The sequence below is a fragment of the Juglans microcarpa x Juglans regia genome, chromosome 7S, assembly GCF_004785595.1.
Source record: "Juglans microcarpa x Juglans regia isolate MS1-56 chromosome 7S, Jm3101_v1.0, whole genome shotgun sequence".
Taxonomy (NCBI): Eukaryota; Viridiplantae; Streptophyta; class Magnoliopsida; order Fagales; family Juglandaceae; genus Juglans; species Juglans microcarpa x Juglans regia.
In genome coordinates this window covers 11722691-11730786 of record NC_054607.1, presented here as the reverse complement: position 1 = coordinate 11730786, position 8096 = coordinate 11722691, and the positions used below count along the sequence as shown (strand labels likewise).

Genomic DNA, 8096 nt, shown 5'->3' with positions numbered 1-8096 from the left:
TTGATCAATAAATGGTAATGGGAAATGGTCTTTCCGAGTTGCATCATTCAGTCTTCGATAGTCTATGCATACTTGCCATCTCGTGACTCTCCTGGTCAGTATGAGTTCATTTTTGTCATCCCTGATCACGGTTATCCCTCGTTTCTTTGGGACAACTTGCACTGGACTTACCCATAGACTATAAGAGATTGGATAAATGATCTCGACATCTAAAAGCTTCAATACCTCTTTGTGCACCACTTCTTGCATTGATGGATTCAATCTCCTCTGGGGGTGGACGATTGGTTTGAAATTATCCTCCATTAAAATCTTGTGCATGCAAATTGAAAGACTAATTCCTTTGGCGTTCAAGATGATCCAACCCAAAGCCATTTTGTGCTCCCCTAGGACTCTCAGCAACTTCTCTTCCTCTACATCACTCAATGAACTATTAATAATAACTAAAAAAGTAGAGTCATGTCCTAAGAAAGCGTACCTTAAATCTGATAGAAGTGGCTTGAGTTCAGGCTTGGGTGACATCAGTTAAGATGAGTTTAGCTTTTCCACTTTCGGTTTTATTGAATGAGAAAGGGAAGGGGTAGTTTCCAAATATCTCTCACACTCTTTAACTTTTTCATCTTCAAATTTAATAGACGTAGAGTGAGTAAGACATACCTCAAGTGGTAGCTTTGGAAATTCGGCTTCATAAGTCTTGTCGGCCTTGACCATGTCTTAGTCACTTATTTGAAAACAAGAATGTACCTCGGACTGGAATTCCATAGATTTAAACATGTCAAACATGACTTGCTCCTCACCTACCCTCAAAACGAGTTTCCCTTTCTGCACATCAATTAAAATTCTCCCCGTTGCAAGGAAAGGTCAGCCCAATATCAAAGGGATCTACTTGTCCTCCTCCATATCAAGTACAATGAAGTCGGCGGGGAAGATGAACTTATCAACTTTCACCAGTACGTCCTCAATGAGTCCTCTCATGTATTTGATAGATCTGTCCGCCAACTGTAGAGAGATGGTGGTCGGCTATACTTCTCCAAGACCCAATTTCCTGAAAATAAAGAGATGCATTAGATTAATATTTGCCCCTAAGTCACATAAAACTTTATCAAAATAGGAATTTCCAATAGTGCAAGGAATTGTGAAACTCCCGGGATCTTTCAACTTAGGTGGCAGCTTCTTTTGTAAAATTGCACTGCTCTCCTCGGTCAGCATCACAGTCTCATGCTTCTCCAACTTCCGTTTGTTTGATAATATATCCTTAAAAAAATTTGCATATTTAGGCATCTGCTCTAATGATTCAATGAGAGAAATTTTAATATGCAACTACTTAAATATACTCATAAATTTAGAGAACTAATTATCAATTTTATTTTTCTTTAATCTTTGCGGAAAAGGAATTGGTGGATCATAAATTGAAGGAGAATAAGTTTCATAAGTAATCTCCCTGGATTTTTTGGATTTTGTGGCCTCTTTATTCTCTCTAGTCTTCTTAGCTTGCTGGTTGGTGGCCACTCGATCGATTTCTTTCACCTAGTCCTTAATTTCCTTCTTCTCAGTCTCCACATTTTCAGGTTCTAGATCTCACTTGGCACTTATTGTTTGTGGCTGGTCATATGTCCACCTACTTCACAATGCTATTGCTTGGACATGCTCCTTCGGATTGGTCACAGTGTTGCTCGGTAAAGTCCCTCCTGTCCTCTTGGTAAGCATGTTGGAGAGATGACTGATTTGCACCTCAAGATTGTGGATGGATGCTGAGTTGTTTTGGATCACCATATCAATCTTTTGCATCACCATATCAGTCTTTTGCACGTGCTGCATGAACACATCCTCAAGTGCCAGCTTCTTCTCTTGCTGTGGAAACTATTGAGGCGGTCTAGCCAGCCCTTAGTTATTGCTCGATGAAAAGTTAGGGTGATTTCTAGATCTGGGATTGAACCTGTTTGAATAAGGATTGTTCTGACGTTGGAAATTTGACATGTAGTGGGCTTGTTCTTGACTCAGTTGGACAAAAGGATTCCCCACTTGGCAATCTATACCGGAATGATTTCCTGCGCAATGATCCCAAACAAGATTAGTTTGAATAGCATTAACGTTAATCTTACTTAGTTGTTGTGAAAGATTTGCCATCTACTCCGCCAGTGTGGTAATCGAATCAAGTTCAAAGACTCCAACCACCTTCCTTGGCATTGCTCTCTCCGCAAACCATTGATAATTGTTGGACGCCAATTCTTCCAAAAGTCCATAGGTGGCTTCATGGGTCTTACTCATTAATGCTCCTTCAGGGGCCGCATCAACCATAGATCGATTTATGGGTCCCAAACCATTGTAAAATGTCTGTATTTGAAGCCAGAAGGGAAGGTCGTGATGTGGACACTACGCTATAAGTTTTTGTATCTCTCCCATGCCTCAGACAATGATTCACCCTCAAATTGGACGAAGGTAGTAATATCATTCCTTAATTTTGTTGTCTTGGCTGGTGGGAAATACTTTGCTAAACATTTTTGTGCCAACTCCTCCTGGGTGGTGATGATGCCAGGTGGCAAAGAATTCAACCAAACTTGTGCTTTTTCCCTAAGTGAAAAGGAGAAAAGTCTCAATCAGATTGCATCATCTGTCACTCCTTTATGTTTAAAAGTATCACAAATTTCTGGAAAATTTGCAATATGAACATTAGGATCCTCTTGTGTTAGCCTCCCAAACTGGACGATTTGTTGGATCATTTGAATGATGGTCGGCTTGATCTCAAAGTTATTGGCTTGTCTAGTTAGTCGCCTTATACTGGATGTCGCCCCATTGACCGATGGCATCGCATAGTCTCTTAGCGCCTTGTGCTCCTGGTTAGCCTTATTAACTTTACAGGTGGCGACCTCTATCTTTTTCTCTTTATATCAAAAAGCATATGCTCTAACGATCTAGATCGGCGCATGCACTTCTAATTCCTGAAAAGATCAAACTGAGATCAAATTAAATCTCTTTTTTTTTTTCTTTTTAATAAAATAAAATCCAAAGTAGTAAAAGTCTAGCCGGTATCCGTATCAATAACAAATAATTATTTTCCGGCAACGGCACCAAAAGCTTGTTCTCATAAAAATATAATCTGCAAGTACACAGAATCGTAATAAGTAGTAAAACGTTTTAAAGAAAACGGTTATCGAACCCACAGGGAATAATTATGCTATTGAGTATTGAAATTGACTAAATTAATTACTATTTGGAAAACCAAAATTTGAAGAATGGTTTATCTAAATTAAATTGAAGCAAAGAACATTAAAATTAAGATTTTAAAAATAATGAGAGTAGATCTAGAGCTTTTGACTTCACCTAGCAAATTCCACACAATTTATTCTTCCTTGTTATGGAATTCCAATTATCCCAAGTTGATGATAAAAATCCCTTAACTATTCAATATTTTCTCTCAAACAATACCAAAAATATCTCCACCTAATAGCACCATATCTCTATGTGAATTTAACGAATTGGAGACTCATTAAGTTCTTTGGACTTTTCTTGAAAATCCCACTAGTTGCAGTAAAGCATATCTACTTTCGCTCAATTAATGGTGTTTAATCCTAAAACTTTAATCACAAATCATCTCTCGGTCTCATTGCAATCCAAAAATTAGCTAGAAAATTGTAAACATTTAGAACAAAGAATAAACACTCAATCATGGAAATATTGAAAATAAAATAACTTGGAATATAATCTGTGTGTTCAATGCTAGGCTATATCAAAACTCTATAAAATAGAATTAATTCATAATGAAATTAAAAAGAAAATGCATAAAACTAGTGTTCTTTGTTGAATTCGGTTGATAAAGCATTCAGCTCTCGCCTCTACTCCCCCAAATCTGCCTTCTCGAAAGAACACTTCAAAAATAAAAACTCTCAATCTCTGATTCAAAACTCCAACTAGGATTCACAAACCAAAGACTCCCTATTCATCCAACAAGACATGATTAAATAGATGTCAAAACTCAAATTCATAATTAAAATAAATGCGGCTACATTCTAGCCTAAAATTATGGAAAATAGCTTCTAAAGATAGATGTTAACATAAAAGGAAATTATCCAAAGAAAATCGGAATTATTGAAAATAAAAGATTCAGTGATATGCGGCTTGAATTGTGGAGTTCAAGAGGATTTGGTCACCAATAGATTGATTGCAGAACTCGAAAGGGTAGAGGCGAGTAGATGCCGTGTGCGCATAATATAACTGGCGTGTAGGTCACAAATGAACGGGTGTGGAGGTCACAAATGAATGAGCGCTAAGGTCACAAAGACCACACTGCCCTCTTCTCGCCTACCGAGTGGAAAGACTCCCGATCGGGATGAAAGACTTCTCTCACCATTTCTAGTTGTTGCTCACGATGTCGTTTATGTTGGTCATTTATATTAGTTGTCCAATCTAACCACCTAGAGCCTTGTCGCCAAGCCTTCGCGCCTTTTGGTCGCGAGTCTCCTGGCCTACTGAGAGGTAAGTCTTCTCACTTTTGGGCGAGAAAGATCTCTTTGTTACCCACGGGACAAGGCTCCTTGCCCACATCTCATCAGCTCTCTTCAGATCTCACTGCCTTTCATCGGTCTGGATCCGTAGTCTCTCTTCTTTTGTACAAAAATGCTCTCATTTTGTACTAAATCTTCTCATTCCTTCAAATCCAAGAAAATAAATAAAATGTGTAGAAATAAAATAAAATCAATAGTATTGAATGGAAAATGATATTTTTCATAAATAAAAGAGTGATAAAAATCACATAAAAATAACACTTATCAGTAGTTATCAATAAGGGGATGAATTCCCATGTCATTATTATTGTCTCTAGTCTTAGATTTTTATTATCTTATATGCAATGATTCTTATCTATTGTTAGAGTAGTTGTAATTGATGTTATTTAAAGATCAAAGAAGTAAGATGAAAAGATCTTTTGACGATTTAATAAAGTGCATGTTTGATCCTGAGATGGCATAATTCTGGTAAGATGCTAGAAAGAGTACGGGTTCTATTTACTTTACGAAGCATTGGGAGGTCCTGTGTCACGTGGCAAATATGCCAACATCACTTGTGTATAGTAGAACTAGGATGGATTGAAGTATACTTGTAATAATGCTCTGGAAGAATCAATGCAGTAATGTGTATATGGAAAATTCAAGTGGAAACACTTCTTAAGAAAAAAACTCCTGATGAGAACCCAAGAGCCAACCATTCACTTTAAATTACTTCGAATATATTAATATTACCTATAGGAGTGTACAATAAAGACGTATGGCCGACTCAAACCAATAAGAAGCGGGTTAAAAGTCGAAAAAGTTTCAATTATATTTCAAAAGGTATTTGGCCGATCTGACCTGATAGCCAAATAATATATCTGAATTAACCAAAATATGAGTTAAAAGACGTTGTTAAACTTTGATTAAAGTAAAAATAAATATAATATTTAGGTCAGAAACTTGGCTAGAGCTTTTTGATTTGGGGCTATTTCTTTTGACCACAAATAAAGTCAAATCATGTTAGAAGAGAATTTTTGTGCCGTTTGGATCGGGTGACCTATCCTAACCATGATTTCCGTGCCGTTCGGATCACCTAGGGCTGTGCCAAACTCTCGATAAACCGATGGATCCATTTAAAGTGACTTGGCCCGAACTGACTGTAACACTCCGTATTTTAGTGTATTTTTATTAAATAATTATTTTTATTTTATTCAAAATTATTCTCTTGTTTTAAAATTATTGGATTTTAATTGGATTATTTTTTAGGATTTTTTAATTGGTGAAAATTAATTTTTATGTGCTTTCTTAATATTTATTTATTGTTGTGCATTTAAATTTTTTTTCATATTTAATTAATTATTGTGGGATTTAATTATTTCAATTTGACTTTACCATTACGTTTAAATTATTTTATTTAACTTGAAGTTTTGAAATCATTTCTGTTGGATCATTTTTGTGACCCAAGTTATGAGGATTAGACCTCATTTCTTTCTCTGCATTTTCTCTTTCCTCTTTTCTTTTTCTTCCTTTTTCTTTTTCTTCTTTCTTTTCTTTTTCTTTTCCTGGTCTCCCTTCCCGCGCGCGTCCAGCTCCCTCTCTCTCTCTCCGTCCGTTCTTCTCCTCCCCAGCCCGCCGTCGTGCGCCGGCAGTGGCCTGCACCGCCCAGCCCAGCAGCTCCCCCACCGGCTGGCGACCACCCCCCATCAATTCCAGCCTCCCTTGAGCCGCCGTGAGACTCTACGCACGGCTGGAAGCCGCGGCACTCTTTCCGCCGCTGCCCCGCCGTCGCACCACCATTGGCCACCATCTTCACACCACTTTATCCTCGACCTCTTGGCAACCCATTGGACCCAACCCCAGCTCCGATCTGCCACCGGTGAAGCTCCACCATCTACATTTTCGATTTGGGTATTTTGGTCTTCTACAGCCCATTACGCCGCCACCCACGGCAAACCACCACCACCACTAGCTTCACCGACCTCCCTAGGCCCTACTCTATCAAATTTGAGTCTTCGTTTGTCACCGTTGAAAAGTGGGTATCTGTGACCCACGGCCACAGTGTATTTTACACTGTTCGACAGCTATTTTCCCACTTTGAGCGCACCCGTGATCCTCGAAAAATTATTATATAGCATTGTAAGTATTTCTCCAAAGAACTTTCGTAATTTAAATATATTTTTGCACTAACCCATTTCACTGTATTTTTGGCATGCCGGACTGAGTCCGAGGAGTTCGGGGGTCGGATGGATTTGTGATTGGAGTTGTTTGGTTGGTTTGGTTTATTTGGTTTGGTTGTTGATGAGTTGTTTTGATTGGATTTGTTGGGATTGGTTCTGGATGGATGTTGGATCAGTGTTGGTGCATGTTCATATCATTATTTCATGCATGATCATGTTTGTAAAGAAAACTGGGTTTTCATGTATTGCATTCATGTTCATGTGTTTATGAAAACTGGGTTTTCATGTGAGAATGGATTTTGGGTGCGTGTGTATCACGACCCCAAGCCGAGATGAGGTATTAACTCGGTGGAGCTCCTCTGGTTACTCAGGAGCGGAATATACTGAGTAACGTCCCCTGGATTGTCGCCGGGCGACAATGGGATCGGACGAGATGGTCTCGTGCCGACTCCGTGGTCCTTTTGCTGGCGGGGACTAGAGGATGTCTGGCCACGTACGCGCTGGCCGCGGAACTGGGCATCGCTCGTTGCGTAGTGTGGGTGCTTGGCCATGTACGCGCCGGGCGCGGAACTGAGCACCGCTACGAAGCCAGGATGTGCGGATGGTCCATAGGGGAGGCCATGGTGCATATGGAATTAATGTACTATTTTCTGGGAAAATATTTTACGGATATTTTGGGCCAAAATGAGATTTTGGCATGTGTTGAAATAATTATTTTCGGGGAAAATAATGAGTTGAGTAAAATGCATATTTTTCATGTGCATGCATGTTAGTTGCATTTAATGCATTTTATATTACGTTGTTATTTGGGGTCATACTTACCTGCGATACCATTTTGTGGTAACGCAGATTTTGATGTAGATGAGGAGGATGAGGGCGAGCCTGAGGAGACGGCTCCGCCCGAGGAGTGATCTGGGATCACTCGTTTGTTTATTTGAAAACTATTGTGTTATATTTTTATGGATGACTGTATAACTGCTATTTAAATTTTTACTAATGTTTGATTGTAAATAAATTCTGGTACTTAGTTGACTATCCGCTGCGTTATTTTATTTGTACACTGTTGCATGTACACACACTGGCACTTCGTTGGGATGTGTGACCGTGTTGTCACCATCCTGGCGTCTCGATCACTGTGTATTTATGTAAGGGGGATTGGGGGCGCCACACTGACTTTATCAGATTGTTATCTGACCAGGTCTCCAACCCGACTAGGAACGGGTTTTTTGTCTTGGGTGCCAACCCATCCGAAAAATTTTATCTTCTCAGACTCATATTTCAACACTAGGGATAGAGGAGTATATAATGTCCCTTATAAGTTAAGGTCAAAATACATGAAGAGGGAAAACTCTTGGGCGACAAAAACTTACCCCAAAAAATGAACAGAGCCACTATAGAGTGAATGAGCAACGGAACCTGGCGTTGAGCACAAAGCAAA

General features: G+C 39.1%; 1 non-coding gene across 1 annotated transcript; it reads left to right on the top strand.

Annotated features, from left to right (window-relative positions):
* The first annotated feature begins 2353 nt into the window (after positions 1-2353).
* Positions 2354-2459, top strand: LOC121241743. The gene has a single exon (XR_005935772.1). It is a non-coding gene; the product is annotated as a small nucleolar RNA R71 (small nucleolar RNA).
* The last annotated feature ends 5637 nt before the right edge of the window (positions 2460-8096 follow it).